The sequence below is a fragment of the Aethalodelphis obliquidens genome, unplaced genomic scaffold (genome assembly GCF_003676395.1).
Source record: "Aethalodelphis obliquidens isolate GAN/ISIS:26980383/991018 unplaced genomic scaffold, ASM367639v1 scaffold47, whole genome shotgun sequence".
Lineage (NCBI taxonomy): Eukaryota > Metazoa > Chordata > Mammalia > Artiodactyla > Delphinidae > Aethalodelphis > Aethalodelphis obliquidens.
In genome coordinates this window covers 14,105,953-14,129,189 of record NW_020837991.1, presented here as the reverse complement: position 1 = coordinate 14,129,189, position 23,237 = coordinate 14,105,953, and positions in this window count along the sequence as shown.

Genomic DNA, 23,237 nt, shown 5'->3' with positions numbered 1-23,237 from the left:
TTGTTGAACTTACTGTGTTTGGGGTCTACTCTTCACAGTCTGCAGGTTCGTAGTTCCCATTGTTTTTGGTGTCTGCACCCAGTGGGTAAGGTTGGTTCAGTGGGTTGTTTAGGCTTCCTGGTGGGGGGGACTAGTGCCTGTGTTCTGGTGGATGAGACTGGATCTTGTCTTTCTGGTGGGCAGGACCACGCCTGGTGGTGTGTTTTGGGGTGTTTATGAACTTACTATGATTTTAGGCAGCCTCTGTGCTAATGGATGGGGTTGTGTTCCTGTCTTGCTAGTTGTTTGGTATGGGGTGTCCAGCACTGTAGCTTGCTGGTTCTTGAGTGGAGCTGGGTCTTAGCATTGAGATGGAGATCTCTGGGAGCCCTCTCGCCATTTGATGTTACGTGCGGCAGGGAGGTGTGTGGTAGACCAATGTCCTGAACTTGGCTCTCCCACCTCAGGCCTGACACCTGGCTGGAGCACCAAGGCCCTGTCAGCCACACGGCTGCTAGTGATGGTGGGTCTCCTACAGAGGCAGGTCATGGATGTGGCTCACTGTGGAGACAGGCTCGTTGGCGGTAGAGTTTCTGACCTTTCTATTATTGCAGAAATTAAATGCTATTGAATTTTTTAGTTATATTGAACTACATGGGACTATCTATCTATTTCAGTCATTTTAGTTTATAGATCCTGACTTTGCCTTTTAGGGCTACAAATAATAACTTCCCTTAATGGGAAGCATTATATTATAGAAAAGCTGTTGTCAACGATGGTCCTGTGGCCACTAGCATGAGCCTCAGCGGGAACTTGTTAGAAATGCATTTATCTGGTCCTGCCACAGAAATGCTGAGTGAAATATTCTGTGGGGTGGGGTTTAGTAATCCATGTATTAAGAAGTCCTCCAGGTGATTCTGAAACTTGCTAATGTTTAAGAATCCCTACTTTATCTCTTTCGTATCTGTTATGAAATAATGAGTGTTATCCTAGGATGATTTCTAGAATTGCTGTTAACTCCCCCAAACAAGGTTTGGTTTAAATAAATAAAAACAAAATCTCTCCTATTTTTTAAACACTCTAAAAGAAGTCCACCAAATTCAGTTCGGGAGGCAGCGAGCTCATATTCTGATTGATCAAATAAAGGAACATGAGAAAGAGAATAATTTTTTTTTGCAACTTAATGAAGGTAGCCTTTTTCTGATTGTTATTAGCCCCATAGAGCAAAAGGAACTATAGGGAAAAGCAAAAGCAACATCAACAAGAACAAATATGGTGGTGAAAATTTTCTTTTTCTTTCCTTCTTCTTTTTTGTAAATTAGGATTTATCATTTCTTTTTGTTGCTTTAAAGTTCAGAGAAAGCCTCTCCCAAGACTAATTCTAATTAAGATCATAAGTTACTACTGGAAGAATTCTGAGATTGGATCTAACACATCCTTATTACTCTACAGATGAGGAAACTGAGTATTAAGGTGGACCAGTTAGCCACCCACGTGGGATTTATGGTCAAATGCATCCATTACAGCAGATTCTGGACCCTAAAACAGTCTGTGGATTCCTGATTCTTCATGCTTTTTTGTCCATATCAGGCTGTCTTTCTCTTCTTGTTCTGGAACTATTCTTGTTACCATGGAAGCTACAGAAATAGAGTAGCATGGTGCACACTCTCAGATTTGGAGCAGTTCATGGTTGTGAGTGTGGCCTGGCACGTCATGGTGCAAATGTAAAATTCCAAAAAGTAAATGTGTGGGCCATCCAAAGGACACAGAGTTCACCGGTCTGTTTATTACTCATATGCTCCTTCACTCATTGATTTTTCTCTGCTCAACAATTTATTTAATAGGCATTTTCTTAGAACCTATATGTGCTCAATTCTGAATGGTAACTGGGGAATACTGGGTGGTCTATACAGTTGGATGTTATTTCCATAAAGGTAAGGACTGGATTTTATACACATTATAAACCTGACCGTGATTATGCACTGTCTTACAAATGCTAAATTAATATTTATTTGATGGATTATTGCAGAAAGGACAATCAAGAAGGATAGTTGATAGTGAGCACCCACTCCCCAGCTAAGAATGGAAAGGCAGGAAGAGCACTCATAACCCACAGAAGAGAGAGTCAGTAGAGGCCTCAGGACTAGAAAGCAGTGTGGCTGAGGTGGGTTTGAACTGAGTAAGGGAATAAAGGAAGTGACTTCTAGACTGAAGAGCATGGATACAAGCTTCCAGTTCGGAAGTACCAATGGAGCATTTGCGAGACATCAGTCTAACATTGTAACTTGGGCTCCTTGAATATCTTTGAACTACAGCACCTAAAAATAATTACACATCTGGATTTTTTTTGAGATTAACAGAGAAGTGGCATGAAAATTTAAGGTAATAGGTGGTGGAAGTTTTCGAGTGGGAAGGGGACTACTAAGATATTTGCCAAGGTTCCTCTTTGCCAGACACTTGGCTTTCTGATTTTCATTGCTGTACACCGTATTTATCTGTAAAACAGTTATCAGCAGACATTTACCGAGCAACTGTAATGAACAGGAAAGGATGTGCTTAGGAGAAGAAATAGGGCAAATGTAAAAACTGTTGACTAAATTAGCTTCCACGCTTCACCCCTCTGACAGTACCCATATCTGTTTCCAGATGATCTACTCTAATTAGATACGTATTGCTAGATTATGAATGACAAATTAAAATGTTCATGGGACCAGGCAGGTAAAAGAAGTGACTGAAGCAGATGTAGGTGCATATGCTGACACTGAAAAGCTGCAGAAGGTTTGCCTGTACAAAAAAGGCAGCTGCTATAGAGACCCATAATGAAATGTCAGCCCCGCTGCCGTATATTCTGAGTTTTTCAAGAGAGGCTAGGCATATAGATTCTATTTAAAATCACTCAGTTTTAAAATATTGTCTCCAACTTATAACTAATTGTATCAGCTCCACAAAACACAATAGCAACCCTCATTTTGACCTGGACTTCAGTTTGTAAACTTGAAGTTAGATGAATCTGAGACTTCCAGGAAGCAATCTTTGGAGGAATAGTTCTTGGACAGTTGGTCTGGAACTCTGTGATCTTTCTTAACCTCTGGCTTCCTAAGAGCTCTTGGGTCTGCTTGATACTGTACAAAGTCTGATTTGCAAAATTAATGTCTAGTGAGCCTCCTGTTAGGGAATTTGATTTGGCATATGTTTCCTTCCAAACTTCAAATTGTGTTTCCAGCCAGCCAATGTAATAATCATACCCAAGATGTCCCCAAATGCTGCTAAAAATCATGAGGATCCACTGAGGTTTGAATACAAATGTTAAGTCTATTGTTATGGATTGAAAGTATTCACCATCTCCCATCCAGACAATAAAAGGAACAAATTATGCATTTTGAAATTGCCTGCACAGTCCTGCGTTGTAGCATCAGCTGGATGAGACCTCATACAGTGGGGCTTTCTGCAGCTTCCAGAACCTGTGTGAAAATCACAGAATAAAACCTGTATGTTTATTATTTCTTTGTGAGTTCAGTTTAGACTAATAAAGACAATGGTCTTCTGCATTATGAAATATCATTTGTGGCAGTTTCTCTAGAGTGTGTTTCTGGAATGTTTTGGACCATGATCAAACATGAAATACTTTTTTCCTTGCTGCCTAGTACACACACACAGAAACACATAGAGAGAAACACACACACTCACAGAAACACACACACTCACAAGAAGCAATTTTTACTTTTACTCCATAAAATGCACTGTCATATATTTTTTTATCTTTTCATTTTTCTTCTAGACTAGCCAAGTGTAAACTATTCCATTCTATTGCATTAATAAGTCATTAAAAAGATGTTACAATCCACTAATGAGTTGCAACCCACAGTTTCCAAATAATTGTTCTAAAATATGTTATTTTTTATAGTGATTCTTAATTGACTTGATTGCTCAAGGTCAATGCTGGATAAATCCTTAAAAAAAAAAACCAGAGGAAAAGAAAGAGTAAGACGGAAAGAGAGGGAGACAGAGAGAGACGGAAGGAAAAAACAATTGCAGTGGATGGTCCCAATTCTTTAGTTAGTTCTTTCATTTATCATTCTAATACCTACCATTAATTGTGCACTAATTAAGCATTACTTAAGTCCCAGTTGAGATTGGGATTAGAATGAAGTGAGTAAGTGAGTGAGGCACCTAAGGTGCAATGTTTAAGGAAGCACTCATATTATTTTAAATCGTCCAAAGGATAAATCTTAATCAGGCCAATGTACAAATATACCTGGGACTTTAAAAATGGGCAGAAATCAGGATAAAAAAGGGAAGTACATTTCTTTAAAAGGATATGGTATAAGTCATTTCAGGGCATTAGAATAAGTGTAGGGTATTTAGGAGATTTGGTCTGGAATAAGAAGACCCTATCTGGTCCTTGAAAATCTTGGAAGTATAAATTATACTATGCTTCACTTCCTTTTTTGTGAGATTTGCTGTAACTAGATCAGTCTTGGATAATACTGATGGTTTTGTTGTTGGTGATGATGACAAACACAGTAGTATTTACAGTGCCAGGCACTAGACTAAGCAATTTACATGCATTAGGTCATTCAGTAGCTTGGATCTTGGCTCTTCCTTCTCTAACTGATTGGATTATTCTTCGCTCACAAGCAGATAGCTTTCCTCCCACTTGGTCCTAGATTCTCCCAAGACTTCCTTCTCTGTAGCTCTCTGCTAAGTGCTAGGTGAGGGCTGGTTGATGGGGTCAGAGTGAGTGGTGCTGGGATTGTGCTTGCTCTCTTTATTTTCATGGACCAACCATCACCTTCCAGGCTTTGTATAGGACCTTGTAGGGAAGTGAAAAGATGTCACAAATATTTCTGAATAAGTAGTGTGGATTATCTCTCTATATTAAAATGTAATCCAGCCATCATTTCTCACTTCTCATCTTACTTGAGTTGTGGTTTATCAAACACTTTCTTCATGTTGCGTCCAGGATGGCTTAGTCTCCTGCTTCTCCTCTTACCTTTCTACTTCTACCTATTCCTTCTCAGTTGTTTTTTTTTTTTTTTTGGTTTGTTTTCTTTTCTTTCTCTGCCCTTCCCTGCCCCCTCCCCGGCTTGTTTCTTCTTATCTCTCTGACCTCTAAGTGTTAGAGAGCCCTGAGCTCAGTTCATGGACTTCTATTGTTTTACTTCCTAGGGGACATTATCTAGTCTCATTAATTTAAATATCATCTTCATGCTGATGATTCACAAATTTGCATCTTCAGCTCAGAGTTTTCCTCTGAATTCAAGGTCTATAGAGACCTCTGCCTACTTGACATCTACACTAAGATGTCCAAAGGTCGTTGTGCAGAAAAGAGGTCTGACAATGGAGTTAACACAGCAAGGCTGAGACTGCTGTCCTTAGAAAAGTTTGTTTGTAAGGTTAGCTGTTGGCTGGCATCTGGGAACTTGACCCTCAGAATGAGTGTTCCCAATCAACAGTTAACCAAGAAGAATGGCTCACTGTGTCTAAACTGTGCAAACAGTGTGGCTTATGCTGAACACGTGCTTTCCTTCGGGAAGTCTGGGACTTTGGTGAATGCTAGGCAGAGGATGCCTACATGACCAGTCTCTGATAAAAATGTAAGGCACCAAGTCTTTAATGAGCTTTCCTCATACACATATTTTGCATGTGTTTCCCACAGCTTGTTGCTGTAGGAATTGAGCCTGTCCTCTGTTTCCACTGGGAGAGGACTCTTGCAAATGTGTGCCTGGTTTCTCCAAACTTCATTCTGTGTGTCTTTTCCTTTTGCTGAATTTGCTTTGTACCCTTTTGCTGTAATAAATCCTAACTTTGTGTACAACTATATGCTACATTCAGTTAGCTCTTCCCTTGAATATTTGAAGCTAGGGATGGTTTTGGGGATTCCTTACACAGTCATCCAAAGTTAGATGTCCAAAATTGAGCTTTTGATATTCTTATCAATCAAATAAAAACAAATAATTAAACAAGCAAATAAAAATGATTCCTCCTGTGCCTACTTTTATAGTCTTCCCTATCTTCGTTAATGGTAATTCCGTTCTTCCAAATTACCCAGGCCAAAATTCTTATTATCCTCTTTGCCATCTCTCTTTCTATCACAGTCCACACTTGATCCATTAGCCTGTCCTGTAGCCCCTAAGTTCTAAAGGTAACTAGAATTCAACCAGTTTTCCCCAACCTTACTGGTACCATAGGGTCCATGCCACCACCTAACCCCTCCTTTGAACTGATCACGTAAGTTATTCTCAACAGTATAGTTAAAACAGTCAGAAAACCCTGTTAAAAGTGTGAATTAAGTTATAGAAATCTCCTGCTCCTGAGCCTCCAATAGTTTCTCATTACACCTCTGAGTAAAAGCCAAAGTCCTCACTATGTCTGATCTAAATCACTTTACCTCTCCACCTTTGCATGCACTCAGATGCTGTCTCCACTGCCAGACCTCTAAAGCCTTGTCCCTCTACAACCAGAAGGCGCTGCCCTGAGGCTCTTTGAGGCTCTTTAATTATTGTTCCCTCTGCCTGAAATGTTCTTCCCCTAATATTCACACGGTCAGCTCCGCTATTCAAATGTCATATTCTCAGTGAAGACTGCTCTGCCTATTCTATCTAAAATTTTACCCTCACCCAACAGTTTATATTTTGCTTCCTGCTTTTTATTTACTTTGCTATTTTTAACTTCTAATATATTATTTCGGACTGAATTATGTCTCTCCAAAACTCTTATACTGAAGACCTAATTCCCAACATGAATGTATTTGGAGAAAGGCCTTTAAAGAGGTCATTAAGGTTAAATGAGGTCATAAAAGTGGGGCCCTAATCCAGTGCAACATGGCTGGTGTCCTTATGAGAATCAAGGAAGCGACACCAGAGAGGCAGGCACACACATAGAGAACAGGCATGTGAGCAAATAGCAGGAAGAACAGCCGTCTGAAAGCCAGGAAGAGAGATGTCAGGAGAAACCAAATATGCAGACATCTTGATCTTGGACTTCCAGCCTCCAGAATTGTGAGAAAATACAGTTCTGTGATTTTTTTTGATGCAGCCTTAGCACACTAATATATATATGCTAGTTATTTTAGTTATTTATTTTGAATACTGCTTGTATCCCTCATTAGAATGTAAGTTTCATTTGGGAAGGAATTTTTATCTGTTTCATTCACCCCTGGAATTCTCAGTACCTATAAGGAGCCTGAACCAGGAGAGGGTTCAATTAATATTTGTTGAATGAATAAATAAATTGTGAGAAACCAATCTTGATCTACACAGCTGTTCTTTTCATCTCTGCATTGTTGTGGTAGATTGAGTGAAAAAATGGTTTGAATTCTTTACCCCTTCTTGTATATGCCCTTTACAATGTGATTTTGCAGGTCTTCCTTATCAAGAAGTCACATCTATTTCCTCATTCGTTGAATCTGGATTGACTTTTTGACTTGTGTTGGTCAATAAAATACGTGCAAACGTCAGTGTGCTAGCTCTGAACCTAGGCCTCCAGGGACCTAATCTGCTTCCATTTCCTTTTTTAGAACAATCTTTGTCATGAAAGCAAGCCCAAGCTATCTTATTGGAGGACAAATGACTATGTGGAAGAGAGACAATCATCCTACCTGAGAACATTCTAGACTAGCCAGTCTCCAGCTGACCACAGACATACAAACAAAAGTAGGTTAGTTTGGCCAAACTCAGCCAAGATCAGCAGAGCTTCTCAGCTGACCCATAGATTAGTGGACAACATACATGTTTTTTATTTTATGCTAGCAAGGATTTAAGGTTTTCGTTATCGTAGTATTACAGTGGCAGTAGATAATTATGTATCTGATAGTGACCCCAGCAAGTATTTTGTGTGTCAGAGATGTCTTTTGTCTTTGAAAGATATCTCAGCTTAAAAGAAAGTTCATGGGCTCTAGAATCAAATCGAATTGGGTTCAAATCCCAGATCCATCATTCATGGTTAACCTAGGGCAATTTACTTAACCTTTTGATCTTCTCCTTATAATTTGTGAATTAAAGATAGGAATAGCTGCTATTCATTTACTCCTCACAGAGTTTTTGTGAGGAGTAAATGAAAAACTCACTTGTCAGACACCTGGCATAACTACTGCTGTTGATCTAAAAAGCATCACCAACTTCCCTTAATGACTACTTGAGGCCGAATCATCTATACATTAATCTAGTGCTTATAGAAATGATTTATAATTTTTCTTCTTAGACCCATCGGCCTGGTATACTTGCTATTGACTGTTCAAAACTGTGCTTCCTTTTGGCCATCCTAACTGGCATCTCTAAACTTCAACGGACTACCTCACAGATTTAATGACCTGGTTCATTTTTATTTCATTTGTACCCTTCATGATCTTATTGACTTAGGCCAAATACTTTCTTAATTTTCTATTTCTGAACTAAAGAGGCTAATTTCCAAACATCAGCATAGCAAAAACTGGACACTTCTGATTTAGTACCTTATACCTGGAAATTGACTGAGATATTCCCAACAGTTGTTGGTTACCTTTGATAAGTCCAAGTGAAATACGGGCTTTTCAGTGCAAGGACAGAGGCCCTTGAAATGTCCATTCAAAGTCCCACAAATCTGCCTGTGAATACTTAGGCTGCTATTTTTGAATATTTATTTTATTTTATGCAGCCTCTTCAAAAAAATTTAGAGAAGCAGGTTAAATTTGATGCAATGTCTTGGGCATTAGATTTAGAAAAATACATGCTAAAGAGAGACAGCTTTTTTTTCTTTTTTAATTTTTTATTTTTTAACAAGTTAGCTTAAGCATTACTTTTAGGTGAAAGCATTCTATAACATTTTTAATTACTCTATATTGATTAAACACTTTAGCTGGATTTGTACATCTGGTCAGAAATTATGAGTTGTAAATCAAAATCTGACTTTTCCTTTGATCCCATTTTAGCTTTCTCTTTCTCCTCTGGGTCAGAGGATGGATAAAAAATGATGATACTTCTAATAAAATTTTGGAAACTAAAATCCATTTGATTGGTAATGATTTCTCTTGTAGAAAAACTTAAATACAATTTTGTTGAAATGCATGAACAGGGATTCATTGATACTTGTTTTCTCAAGAATAAAATTGATTTTTCCATATTAATTGTCTTTTCAATAAACCATCACTCTTCTAGTCAAGTTATTAAAATAATTCCATCTCAGATGGCTTTTAATCTAAATTATAAACTGTCATTTTAGAAGGAAAACTGGAAAAACACTAAGATTTCTTGTTTGAAAACAGGAACTTGATTTCTCTTTTACACTTTCCTTGTAGAATGTAAAGTTAGGGTCCTAAGGCAGCTTCTATATTTCTGCAGTGTTATTTATTACACGTGCTCTCGGATAAATCTGAGCATGCACCTGTAAAACCCTCTAGTTTTGTGTAACTAGAACATTCAGTATTTGGAATACAACACCAAGTTTTATTGTGGCAACAAGGACACTGCAATGATTTGAATCTCTATCTCTAACTGTCCAGGCCAAGTGGACAGTTGAGAAGAGAAATTGATTGGTTGATGCATACAGAAAGCCATTTTGTGTGATGATATTTGGTGCCTGGATTGCATGGCAGTCTACATTATTTCTGTCTTCTGGGTCTAGATTTTATAGGCTTCTGCTTTCAAGTAAACTGAAGCTGGGAATACATTAGCTAGCATCATGAAGGCTTATGTTTTACTAAATATAAGCACCATCCAGAGATGTACAACACAGCTAAAAGTTGAATCTATCCTTCCAAGCTTCCTCCTTTCATAGGTGGAGTGAGTAGCTATTGGGTTGCACCCTGCAGACCTGCCGGCCCTGTGCCGGCCCTGTGCCGGCCCAGCCTCAAGACCTAAGAAAAAGCCCAGAGTCAGCAACAGAGACATCAGTGGTTTAATGGGTGGGGGAGCTTACCTATCTGAAGCAAGGTCCTGGAGCAACACTCCACCATGTGTGACAGGTGACAGGCAGGACATAGTATTGATAGCAGTCTTCACTCCCGGGAGAGAGGGAGGTTACCAGTTACAAAGGGAGTTGACATTAAGTTGGCTCATGGGTTACCAGGGAAACCAGCAGAGGGGCACACCCTTTGATGGACTAACATAGTAGATAGTTCTGTTCTAAAGATTAGAGCAATCACTAATTGGGGCTGGAGGCAATATGTAGGTATTTACTGATTAGGCTCTATGATTAAGAGGGAAGTTCAGTCAGATGAGTAGGGTGTGTACAGAGAAGAAGGGAGCAGTCACCTTGAGTGGCCTGACCATACAGTAGCCTACGCTTAGACAACTACACACTAAAATTAGCGTCATCCCAGGTATTCTTCTTCCTCAGTCTGGTGCTTTGTCCTCTATATGAAAGGAAAGTGCTGCCTTGCTGGCAGGTAGTTAGAACATGGGGTGCTTCTGAGCGGAGGAGTATGTGTGTATGGTTGGGAGGAGAGACTCTAGGCCTCCTCTGCTCCCTCCCCGCCCCCGCCATTTCTGCTCTGGGGATGTACGTTTAAAGAGAACACCAAAGGCAGACCTGATCAATAGAATGGAGAGCTAAAAGTTCTGTAGAGCTTTGGCAACCCAAGGGAGCTACAAAAAGAGGAGGGCTTGCAAGCTAACGCAAATTTTATTTTATCCCTATCGTCTTTCCTCACAGCAGTCACAGGCTTTTTTCTAGCACATCCACTAATCCCACATATTTACAGCATAACTGTAAAGCCCCAAGTGTATCTATAACTATACCCCAGTTACTCCCAAGCTGCTATTTTCTATGGCAGAATATTGCCAATTGATCTGAACTTGTCTAACCTTCAGCAAGTACCAATCCCAGAGTCAGTTAAAAATACTGGGGTCTATTGCTAATTAGTAGAGCTCAGTTTAGATGTGTGTAGCAAATGAGCAGTGAACAAAGGGGATTATCCAAAAAATCCTGATTATTTTTATCAGCGAGGGGAAACAGATGGCTTGAGTTGGGGGACACAGTGGAAAAAAACCCAGTCCTCGAGATCAGAAATAGCTATTATTTAAATATTCTAAAAATCTTCATGACAATGACACGCACACTTAGTAAAAATGAAAAAAAGTTCAAATGAGTATACAATTATATAATAAAAATAAATCTTCCTTTAACCCCACATTCCAGAGGTAACTATCATCTAATTTCTTGGACATCTTCACCAAATTTGCCATGTATGCTCATGTATCTACCTACGTATCTACCTACCTATCTCTTTATCTATTCATCTTTCTGTTTATATGTGGTAAACTTACTATTCTCATGTTTCTGCACCTCAGCTCAGTGCCTGGCATGTAGGAACCAGTCAACGATTTTATCCATTACTGTTACTTGTGGATTTTAGCTATATCTCTCTTTGAATATTCCTTTTTTCTGTCCTAAGACAGCAGTTAGGTTTGCACTGTGTCACTTTTCTCACAGTCACCTGCCCACCACTGCTGACAATCACAGCATCTGACCCGTTATCAGAGTGAGCCTTGACATGATCTAAGGCAGAGGTCTCAACCTTGACTGTGCTTTAGAATCCTCTGGGGAGCATTTAAAAACTATTGATGCCTGAGCCTTGACCCAGACTAATTCAATTAGAATCTCTGAGGGTAGATCCCAAGCATGGCTGGACTTTTAAAGCTCCTCAGCTGATGACAACGTGCAGAGTTGAGAACACTGGTCCAGAGTTTCAGCTTGTCAGGACCAGTTTGGATCCCAATTCTGTTAGTGTTTTAGCTCTTGTTCCTAGTTTTGTATTATGTATTAATTTGAAAAGCATGCCTCCTGATTTCTTCATTCTTGTCACTGGCAGAAAATCTCACTGCTAATTTTTCCTTGTTTTGTTTGCTTATTTTGTAGGAAATTAAGCCTTTTCTGTCTCTAAAATCAAATACAGAAAAGTTCCTGGTCAATTGAAGGTTTGGGGGTTTATTTCATTCTGTGCAACTGAGGTTTTATATATTAAGAAAATCACATGACCCCAAATGATTAATGAGCTTCTGTGGCTGTAACATCTGTTTTGCTTACATTGATTCCTCTTGATCTCTCTTGTTGGAAATTTCGAGGCTATATATACCTGCATGGGGATCACCCAGCCGTGATAACCAAATTAATAAAATCTTCACCAGGGCTTCAGCTCATTGATCATTTTCTAGGACTAATGGATTTACCTGCAGCCCATATTGTCTATGTTACATCAGGCAGATTTTCCATGGGCATAGCTATTTAAAGCGAGTTAAGAATATTTAGTACATATTTTTTTTTTAAGAAAGAGAAAGTGTTTTGGCAAAGCAGTTACTGGAGAAGAGACATGTAGAAGGTTTAAAGACATCATGTCACCTCTGTCTCTGATGTCATGGAACAAGTCCTGAGATTATAATAGAGCAAGGTCCTACTTTTATAAAATGCTGTTTCTAAAGAGGTACCATTTTGGCAGCATAAAAGTGAATGTTTAAAAAAGATATTTGAAGTCAGATTGGTGAGTGGGTAAGGGTGACAATTATTCTTAATTTTGGAGGAGCTATTCAAACTCCTGTCCACACAGTGCCATGTGTTCTTTTGGATAAATTGGAAAGGATGGTAAGTGTGGCAGAGGATAACCGATACCTGAAAATGGATGAAGCGGCTGGGTGCTGTGTGCTACCAATAGCCTGGATTATTTTTTTTTTTCAAAAAACACTGATTCACAGGATTTCCTTGGACATCCCTGTTTTTTCCCCTTATTTCATTACCCTCAAATGATTTGCAATTCAAAGGGGCAGTTTTTTTTGTTGGAGAAACTTGACCCTATCTAACCATCATAGCGTTTTTATAAGAAATATTTTGTGAAGTCCTCTTTACTATCCTGAAATACAGATATAAATGTGTGTATATAATAACCTAACCACACACTAATTAAAAGTATCATTATAATGTCTTAACTGTAATATAAAAAATAATGAAAGAAAAAGGATTTCCGATGAAATAATATATATCCCAATCTATAAATACTCAGATATGCACAGGAATAAACACTAGGACATGTAATGAATAGTCATTTCTATAGTCATTTTTTTTCTTTTTTAAAAAATTTAAGTATAATTGATCTACAGCATTATGTTAGTTTCATGTGCACATCACAGTGATTCAATATTTTGTACATTACAAAACGATCACCGTAAGTCTAGTTGCCATCTGTCATCATACAAAATTATTACAATATTATTGACTATATTCCCCATGTTGTACGTTTCATCCCTGTGACTCAGTTGTTTCGAAACTGGAGGTTTGTACTTCTTAAACTTCCTCACATATTTCACTCATCTCCCAACCTCTTTCTGCTCTAGCAACCACCTGTTCATTCTCTGTATCTCTGACTCTATTTCTGTTTTCTTATGTTTGTTCATTTGTTTTTTAGATTTCACGTGTAAGTGAAATCATATGGTATTTGTCTTTCTCTGCCTAACTTATTTCACTTAGCATAATACCCTCTAGGTCCATCCATATTGTCACAAATGGCAAGATTTCATTATTCTTCGTGTCTGAGTAATATTCCATAGATACATACAGAAAATTATATATTCTTTTGCAATTCTTTATCCATTCATCTATCCATGGACACTTTTGCTTATGTATGTTGCCTTTGTAAATAGTGCTGCAATAAACATAGGGGTGTGTATATCTTTTCAAATTAGTATTTTTATTTTCTTCAGAAAAATGCCCAGAAGTGGAATTGCTAGATCTTATGGTAGTTCTATTTTCAATTAAAAAAAAAATTAATATATTTTTTATTTTTAATTTTTTTAACATCTTTATTGGAGTATAATTGCTTTACAATGGTGTGTTAGTTTCTGCTTTATAACAAAGTGAATCAGTTATACATATGTTCTCATATCTCTTCCCTCTTGCATCTCCCTCCCTCCCACCCTCCCTATCCCACTCCTCTAGGTGGTCACAAAGCACAGAGCTGATCTCCCTGTGCTATGCGGCTGCTTCCCACTAGCTATTTTACGTTTGGTAGTGTATATATGTCCATGCCACTCTGTCACTTTGTAACAGCTTACCCTTCCCCCTCCCCATATCCTCAAGTCCATTCTCTAGTAGGTTTGTGTCTTTATTCCCGTCTTACCCCTAGGTTCTTCATGACCTTTTTTTTTTTTTTCTTAGATTCCATATATATGTGTTAGCATACGGTATTTGTTTTTCTCTTTCTGACTTACTTCACTCTGTATGACAGACTCTAGGTCCATCCACCTCACTACAAATAACTCAATTTTGTTTCATTTTATGGCTGAGTAATATTCCATTGTATATATGTGCCACATCTTTATCCATTCATCCAATGATGGACACTTAGGTTGCTTCCATCTCCTGGCTATTGTAAATAGAGCTGCAGTGAACATTTTGGTACATGACTCTTTGAATTATGGTTTTCTCAGGGTATATGCCCAGTAGTGGGATTGTTGAGTCATATGGTAGTTCTATTTGTAGTTTTTTAAGGAACGTCCATACTGTTCTCCATAGTGGCTGTATCAATTTACATTTCCACCAGCAGTGCAAGAGTGTTCCCTTTCTCCACACCCTCTCCAGCATTTATTGTTTCTAGATTTTTTGATGATGGCCATTCTGACCAGTGTGAGATGATATCTCACTGTAGTTTTTTGGTTTTTGTTTGTTTGTTTGTTTGTTTTTTGCAGTACGCAGGCCTCTCACTGCTGTGGCCTCTCCCATTGTGGAGCACAGGCTCTGGATGCGCAGGCTCAGTGGCCATGGCTCATGGGCCTAGCTGCTCCACAGCATGTGGGATCTTCCCGGACCGGGGCACGAACCCGTGTACCCTGCATCGGCAGGCGGACTCTCAACCACTGCGCCACCAGGGCAGCCCCTCATTGTAGTTTTGATTTGCATTTCTCTAATGATTAATGATGTTGAGCATTCTTTCATGTGTTTGTTGGCAATCTGTATATCTTCTCTGGAGAAATGTCTGTGTAGGTCTTCTGGCCATTTTTGGATTAGGTTGTTTGTTTTTTTGTTATTGAGCTGCATGAGCTGCTTGTAAATTTTGGAGACCTCCATAATGTTTTCCATAGTGACTATGCCAATTTACATTCCCACCAGTTTCTCCACACCCTATTCAACAGTTGTTATCTGTTATATTTTTGATGATAGCCATTTGACAGGTGTGAGGTGATATCTCATTGTGGTTTTGATTTGCATTTCTCTGATGATTAGTGTTTTGAGCATCTTTTCATGTGTCTGTTGGCCATCTATATGTGTTTCCTTCTCTGTGCAAAACCTTCTTAGCTTGATGTAGTCCCATTTGCTTATTTTTGCTTTTATTGTCCTTGCCTGAGGAGACATATCCAGAAAACTATTGCTAAGAATGATGTCAAATAGTGTACTGCCTGTTTTCTTCTCAGAGTTTTATGGTTTCAGGTCTTACACGTATGTCTTTAATCCACTTTGAGTTTATTTTTGTGTATGGTTTGAGATAGCAGTCCAGTTTTATTCTTTTGCATGTAGCTGTCCAGTTTTTTTGACACCATTTATTGAAGAGGCTGTCTTTCCCCGATTATATATTCTTACTTCTTTTGTTATAGATTCGTTGACCGTATATATATCAGGCTCTGTTCAGTTCTATTAACCTATATGTCTGTTTTGGTGCCAGTACCATACTGTTTTGATAACTGCAGCTTTGTAGTATGTTTTAAATCAGGGAGCATAATGCTTCCAGTGTTGTTCTTTCTCAAAATTGTTTTGGCAGTTTGGGGTGTTTTGTGTTTCCATATAAATTTTGGGATTATTTTTTCTAGTTTTGTGAAAAATGCCTTTGGTATTTTGATATGAATTGCATTGAATCTGTAGATTGTCTTGGGGAATGTGGTCATTATAGAAATATTAATTCTTCCAGTCCATGAGCACAGTACAGTAAGTCCCCTACATGTGAACGAGTTCTATTCTAAGAGTGCGTTTGTAAGTCCAATGCATTTGTAAGCCCAACTTGTTTGTAAGTCCAACGAAGTTAGCCTAGGTACCCAACTAACACAATCGACTATATGGTACTGTTCTGTAATAGGTTTATAATGCTTTTCACACAAATAATACATAAAAAACAAACACAAAAAATAAAGAAAACATTTTTAATCTTACAATACAGTACCTTGAAAAATACAGTAGTACAGTGCAACAGCTGGCATACAGGGGCTGGCATTGAGTGAACAGGCAAGAAGAGTTACTGGCCAGAGGAGGGAGAGGAGGTGGGAGATGGTAGAGCTGAAGGATCATCAGCAATATGAAATGGAGGGCAACTTCAATTTCACTCATGTCTGACGTTGATGGCACAAGTCCTGGTTCCTTGCTGGATTCAATTCTATCTACCCTTTTGAAAAAACAATCCAGTGATGTCTGGGTAGTAGCTCTTTTTTTCTCATCATAGCTGACACAGTAGCACTGGATTGCTGCAATCTTCATGTACCATTCTACTTTCGGGTCCTGTGCCTCAAAAACTAACAGGGCCTCCTCAAATAAAGAAAATCCCCTTGCCATTTCCTGCATTGTGAATCTCTTCGATTCTTCAGTTACTTCTTCTTACTCTTGTCTCTCTTTGTCCTTTCTCTCTGCCTCCAATTCCATCAGGTCTTCATTAGTAAGCTCCTTGTGTTGCACAGTAAGGAGTTGGATGAAGTCCTCCTCTTGAGGAGCTTCTCGCTGAGGGTCACTAAGTTGCTGTAGACCTCTTTGGACTCCTCATCCACCTTCTGAAATCCACGAAAATAGTGAACAAACTGTGTGTAAAGGTTCTACCATCTTTTTTGCCTTGCTCCACTCTGTCAATTATTTTCACTTTTGTTTCCATTGTTATCTCTTGGTACTTCTTAGCAGGAGCAGCCACATCACCGCTGCGTTTACTCTTGCTTCTGGACATCTTGGGCTTGAAATAAAGATACTGTACTACTGTACTGTATACAGTACTGTACAGTCAAGTACACAAAAGCACAACCACTTGTAGAGGATGCATGCATGTGACAATGTATGCCTGACACATGAACTAACTTACATGATTGGACATGCGAATGCATGTTTGCATCTTTGAAAGTTCGCAACTTGAAGGTTCATATGTAGGACACTTTCTGTATATCTTTTTCCATTTATTTGTGTCATATTTAATTTATTTCACTAATGTCTTATAGTTTTCTGAGTACAAGTGTTTTACCTTCTTGGTTAGATTTTTCCCAGGTATTTTATTCTTTTTCATGCAATTTTAAGTGGGATTGTCTTCTTAATTTCTCTTTCTAATAGTTCATTGTTAGTGTGAAGCAATATAACAGATTTCTGTATATTAATTTTGCATCCTGCAACTTTACTGAATTCATTTATTAGTTCTAACAGTTTTTTGGTGGTGTCCTTAGGATTATCTATGTATAATATCATGTCATCTGCAAACAGTGACAGTTTTACTTCTTCCTTTGGATTTGGATTCCTTTTATTTCTTTTTCATGTCCGATTGCTGTGGCTCGGACTTCTAATACTGTGTTAAATAAAACTGGTGAGAGTGGGCATCCTTGTCTTGGTCTTGATCTTAGGGGAAATGCTTTCATCTTTTCACTGTTGAGCATGATCTCAGCTGTGAGCTTGTCATATACACCCTTTATTATCTTGAGATATGTTCTTTGTATACCTACTTCGTTGAGAGTTTTTGTTATAAATGAATGTTGAATTTTGTCAAAAGTATTTTCTACATTTGTTGAGTTGATCATATGATTTTTATTCTTCAGTTTGTTAATGTTGTGTCACATTGATTGATTTGTGGATATTGAACCATCCTTGCATCTGTGGGATAAATTCCACTTGATCATGGTATATGATCCTTTTAATGTACTGTTGGATTTGATTTGCTAATATTTTGTTGAGGAGTTTTGCACCTACATTCATCAGTGTTACTGGCCTGCAATTTTCTTTTTTGTGGTCTTGTTGTCTGATTTTGGTATCAGGGATATGATGGTCTAGTAGAATGAGTTCAGAAGCATTCTTTCCTCTTCAATTTTTTGGAATAATTTGAGAAGATTAAGTGTTAACTCTTCTTTAATTGTTCTGTAGAATTTATCATTTATTCATAGACAGCTGTGAACCTGTCTTCGTCCTGGACTTTTGTTTGATGGAAGTTTTTATTATTACTATTATTATTATTACTGATTCAATTTCGTTACTGGTAATTGGTCTGTTCATATTTTCTATTTCTTTCTGATTTAGTATTGGGAGATTGTACATTTCTAGGAGTTTGTCCATTACTTCTAGGTTGTTCATTTTATTATAATTGTTTGTAGTAATTTCTTATAATCATTTGTATTTCTGTGGTGTCAGATGTAACTTTCCTCTTTCATTTCTGAATTTACTGATTTGGGGCCTCTCTTCTTTTCTTGATGAATCTGGCTAAAGTTTTATCAATTTTGTTTATCTTTTCAAAGAACCAGTTCTTAGTTTCAGTGATCTTTTCTACTGTTATTTTTTTTTCAGTCTGTATTTCATTTATTTCTGCTTTGATCTTTATTATTTGTTTCCTTCTGCTAACTTGGGTTTTGGTTGTTTGTTTGTTTTGTTCTTCTTTTTCTAGTTCCTTTAGCTGCAAGGTTAGGTTTTTTGAGATTTTCTTCTTGTTTCCTGAGGTAGGCTTGTATCACTATAGACTTCCCTCTTAGAACTGCTTTTGCTGCATTCCATAGATTTTGGATTGTTGTGTTTCCATTTTCATTTGCCAATGTGTTTTTGTGGGTTTTTTTTTTTTTTTTTTTTTGCGGTACGCGGGCCTCTCCCTGTTGTGGCCTCTCCCGTTGCGGAGCACAGGCTCCGGACACGCAGGCCCGGCGGCCATGGCTCACGGGCCAAGCCGCTCCGCGGCATGTGGGATCTTCCCGGACCAGGGCACGAACCTGTGTCCCCTGCATCGGCAGGCGGACTCTCAACCAGTGCGCCACCAGGGAAGCCCTGCCAATGTGTTTTTGATTTCCCCTTTGATTTCTTCAGTGACCCATTACTTGTTTAGTAGCATAGTGTTTAGCTTGCCCTTTTGGGTGATTTTTTGTTTGTTTTTCTTATAGTTCAGTTCTAGTCTCATCCCACTGTGGTTGGAAAAGATGCTTGATAAGGTATCAATCTTTTTAAATTTATTGAAACGTTTTTGTGGCCTAGCATGTAATCTATTGCAGAGAATGATTTATATGCCCTTGAAAAAAAATGTGTATTCTCCTGTTTTTGATGGAAAGTTCTCTATATATCTACTAAGTCCATCTGGCCTAATGTGTCATTTAGGGTCAGTTTTTCCTTGTATAGTCTTTTTTTTTTTTTTTTTTTTTTTTGCGGTACGCAGGCCTCTCACTGCTGTGGCCTCTCCCAATGTGGAGCACAGGCTCCGGACGCGCAGGCCCAGTGGCCATGGCTCACGGGCCCAGCTGCTCTGCAGCATGTGGGATCCTCCTGGACCAGGGCACAAACCTGCGTACCCTGCATCGGCAGGTGGACTCCCAACCACTGCGCCACTGGGGAAGCCCCTGTATAGTCATTTTTTTTACGTGGAATTATTGTGAATATGGCAACTACAAATGAAAACTGATATGAGTATGTTGCTTTTATTACAGACTCAAGGACCATGAATGATGTTGCCATCAATGATACGATTTTCTGATAGAATGAACATCTTTTGGCAAAGTTTAAAATACAGTACGATACTGTCTTCCCTACATTTATGCAATAGTTGAATTCCAGAAAAAAATCAGTTCATATTAAAATCTTGCAAATATACTAATGTTTATAATCAAATAGCATCTTGGCTCGGATAGTTAAAATTAAATGTATCCACTCATAAAAATTATTCCAAAAAATCCCAAACTTAGAAATATCAAGTATAGTGCAACAAATTCTCATACATTGCTGATGGGATTGTAAATTGGTAAAATCATTTTGGAAAACTTTTGTGGCAAGGTTTACTACAGCTAAATATATGCCTATTCTATAACCCAAAAGTTCTACTCCTAGGTATATATACTCAACAGAAAGCAGCATATATATTCAAAAAAGACATGTGCAAGAATGTTCTTAGCAGCCCCAGATGAAAACAAGCCACGTGTCCATTACTATTAGAATGCTAATTTATGGTATATTTATTCAAAATTATGTTATAGCAATGAAAATGAAACCAAAACTACATACAATAACATGGATGAATCTCACAGACATAATGTAAAACAAAAGAAGCCAATCATAAAAGAGTGTATAATGAGTTATTTCATTTATATGAGTTTCACAAGAGGCAAAACTAATCTGTGGTGAGAGAAATCAGGATAATGGTTAACTCTGGGAGGGAAGAACTGGGGGAACACAAAGAAAATTTCTGTGATAGTGGCCATGTTCTATATATTGTTGTAAGTAGTGGTTACACAGGTATATTCATTTGTAAAAATGTATTAGGTGATATAAATAAAGTATATGCATTTTACTTTTAAAAAGTTTACAAAGCCAAAACATAGGATTCACTTATATGAATATCTAGTGGAACATTCTTTTGGGCTAGAAATATTGCATGGATTTTAGGGCTTCTAGTCCTCTTGGTTCCTGCCCACTAAACTCCCGTAAACTCCAAGGCTTCTCAAAATTCAGTAATTTCTGTACTTCCTGAATTATTACTTACTAAATATATTTTAAAATTAGACTTATCTTTTTAATTTAAATAAATGTACTTTAAAAGAAATGTTATATAAGTAGAAAATCAGTATTATTTGGCACAAATAAAAGGTAATTATAAAAACAAATGCAATGACACTATTATATTTTAACCAAGAACTGTTGCCCACGTAACCTCTTGAGATAAAGCTTGCTTTCTTTTGGTTAGTGTTAGTCTACATTAGAATGCTGTGAAAAGTAGAAGAGCATTAAACTGAGACTTTCTCATCAACATAATCAGAAAGTTTAAAAAATAATTGCAGGTCTTCCCTGGTGGTGCAGTGGTTTAAGAATCTGCCTGCCAGTGCAGGGGGCATGGGTTTGAGCCTTGGTCCGGGAAGATCCCACATGCCACGGAGCAACTGAGCCCATGTGCTACAACTACAGGGCCTGTGCTCTGGAGCCCATGAGCCATAACTACTGAGCCCGTGTGCTGCAACTACTGAAGCCCACACACCTAGACCCTGTGCCCCCCAACAAGAGAAGCTACTGCAATGAGAAGCCTGCACTTGCCGCAACTAGAGAAAAGCCTGCGCACAGCAACAAAGACCCAACGCAGCCAAAAATAAAATAAATTAAAAATTTTATTAAAAAAATAATTGCAATAATTTCCACCCCAGGACTATTTACTTCATTACCATTTGTTACATGGATGGTGCATTAGTACACCTTCATACATCTTCAGCCATTCTGCTTTTTCCTGAGTCCCTCATGGCAATTAAAAAATAATCCACATTGCTGTCTCTTCTTAGGTAGATAGACTTATACTCCCCTCAACTTTGTAGCAAATAGTTTGGTTATTTTCTGAAGAATGAACAAACATGGGATTTAGGAGTTAAAGTAAGGGATATTTATGGTATTACATTTTATCTGGTTGGCAGTGAGTGAGTGTTTAGTGGGTGAGTGATCTAGGTCCAGCTATGTACACCAGCACAGCAAAACGAATGCTAGGAAAATTGATACAAATAAGAAATCTCTAATTCTGTGTTGATTTTAGGCAAGAGTTTATAGTCAGGAACCCCCTCTATAGATAAATTGGTATAAATGTCCATAGATAACACTGATTCTCTTAGTGCCCCCAATTTCAGAGATGTATCCCTAAATACTAACATGATTCAATATTATGTAATCCTATTTATGGGTGCCATACAAATAATCACATAAAATCACCAAAATCGTGTGTAATATTCCTTACGTATTGAAACTGACTTGAGGAGTAATGCTCTAAATTCTAAGACACAGAGAAGAGAAATGATTGCAGTATTAGGTTGAACTATATACAGTTGAGGTTTCTGAAGGTCAAAAATAGCCAATTGTTAGCAATTTAATATGTTTCAAAATAATACTTGATAATCATTTTGAATTTCTTTGTATATAATCATAGTGCAGTGTGGTGCTTTTGGGTGGAAAGAAAATCAGACTATGAGTCAGGATCTAGGAGCAGCCTCCACCATTAAACAGTGTTATATTGGGTAAATTACTTCTCCTTGGGTAGTGTTTACTCTTGCATGTGGAGGAAACATTAGCTAAATTCGTGGGTTCTAAAATGTGCATCACTGGCCTCTGTGAGTCTGTGGAGTTAATAAGTTCTTGAGTCCATGTTCTTTTCTCATCAAGCATATTTTGCATAAAGAATAACTTATATCTTGCACAATGTCTGAGTGCTTCCATGATAAATGAAGTGTAAAGCAATACATTGAATTCATAGTAGAATTTTATAATATATATTTTATAATTAATATATTAAAAGAAAATTATTGCATTTGAAGAATATACCTTTTTAAAAAATATCAGTGTTGAAAGATGCTTTCCATTATCAACTAGTAAAGACTAATATTGAGAAATGCTTTGGGCAAGAATAGCCAATTAATACTCACTAGAGGCAAAGAACAAGTCAAGGGTGAGGCCATTGGTCTCTTTATTTATCGATGTGATGGCTGATAAATATTTTCATTTAGGCAAAATGGCTTATGGAATAAAGACTAAGGATATGCTTTCTCATAGAAACTTGCTAAGTTCCTGTCTGAAATTAAGTCTTGCGAAAAAACATAAAGAAGCCAGTCTGGAAAATAATCATGAATGTGGCTCTTTGCACGTGGAGCTGAATGGGATCAAGTTAATAAAATGCCAACTTGGGTTTTGAGAAGGTTAGAATCCCCAGAAGAATCCCCAACTTGGATTAAAGTAGTCTGTGAATATTCAAGACTTAATATGACAGTTAGGGCTTCAAATTTCTACAAATAGAGAACAGACTAAAAATGCTTTTCAGCCTCTTAAGGAAGCTTCATGTTTTCTTCATATGGGTTCAAGAAGGATCACGGGGAATTAAGGCACTCCCAGAGGGCAAAGCCAAGAACTACAACTTCAGTCTAATCAAAGATCATTCCCCAGCTCTTGGGTACTGGGCCCTAGTAACCTCTGCCCAGTGGGATTTCAGAACTGCTGTAGACTGGTGATTCTGTGTGCTTCCAATTCTCCTTTCTGAATGGTATTGTTCATTGTGGCATTCTATCTGTTTTTAAACCATTGTCTGTTGGATGTATGAGTGGCATTTAGCTTGTAGGTTTCCAGATCAAGAAGAGCCACATCTA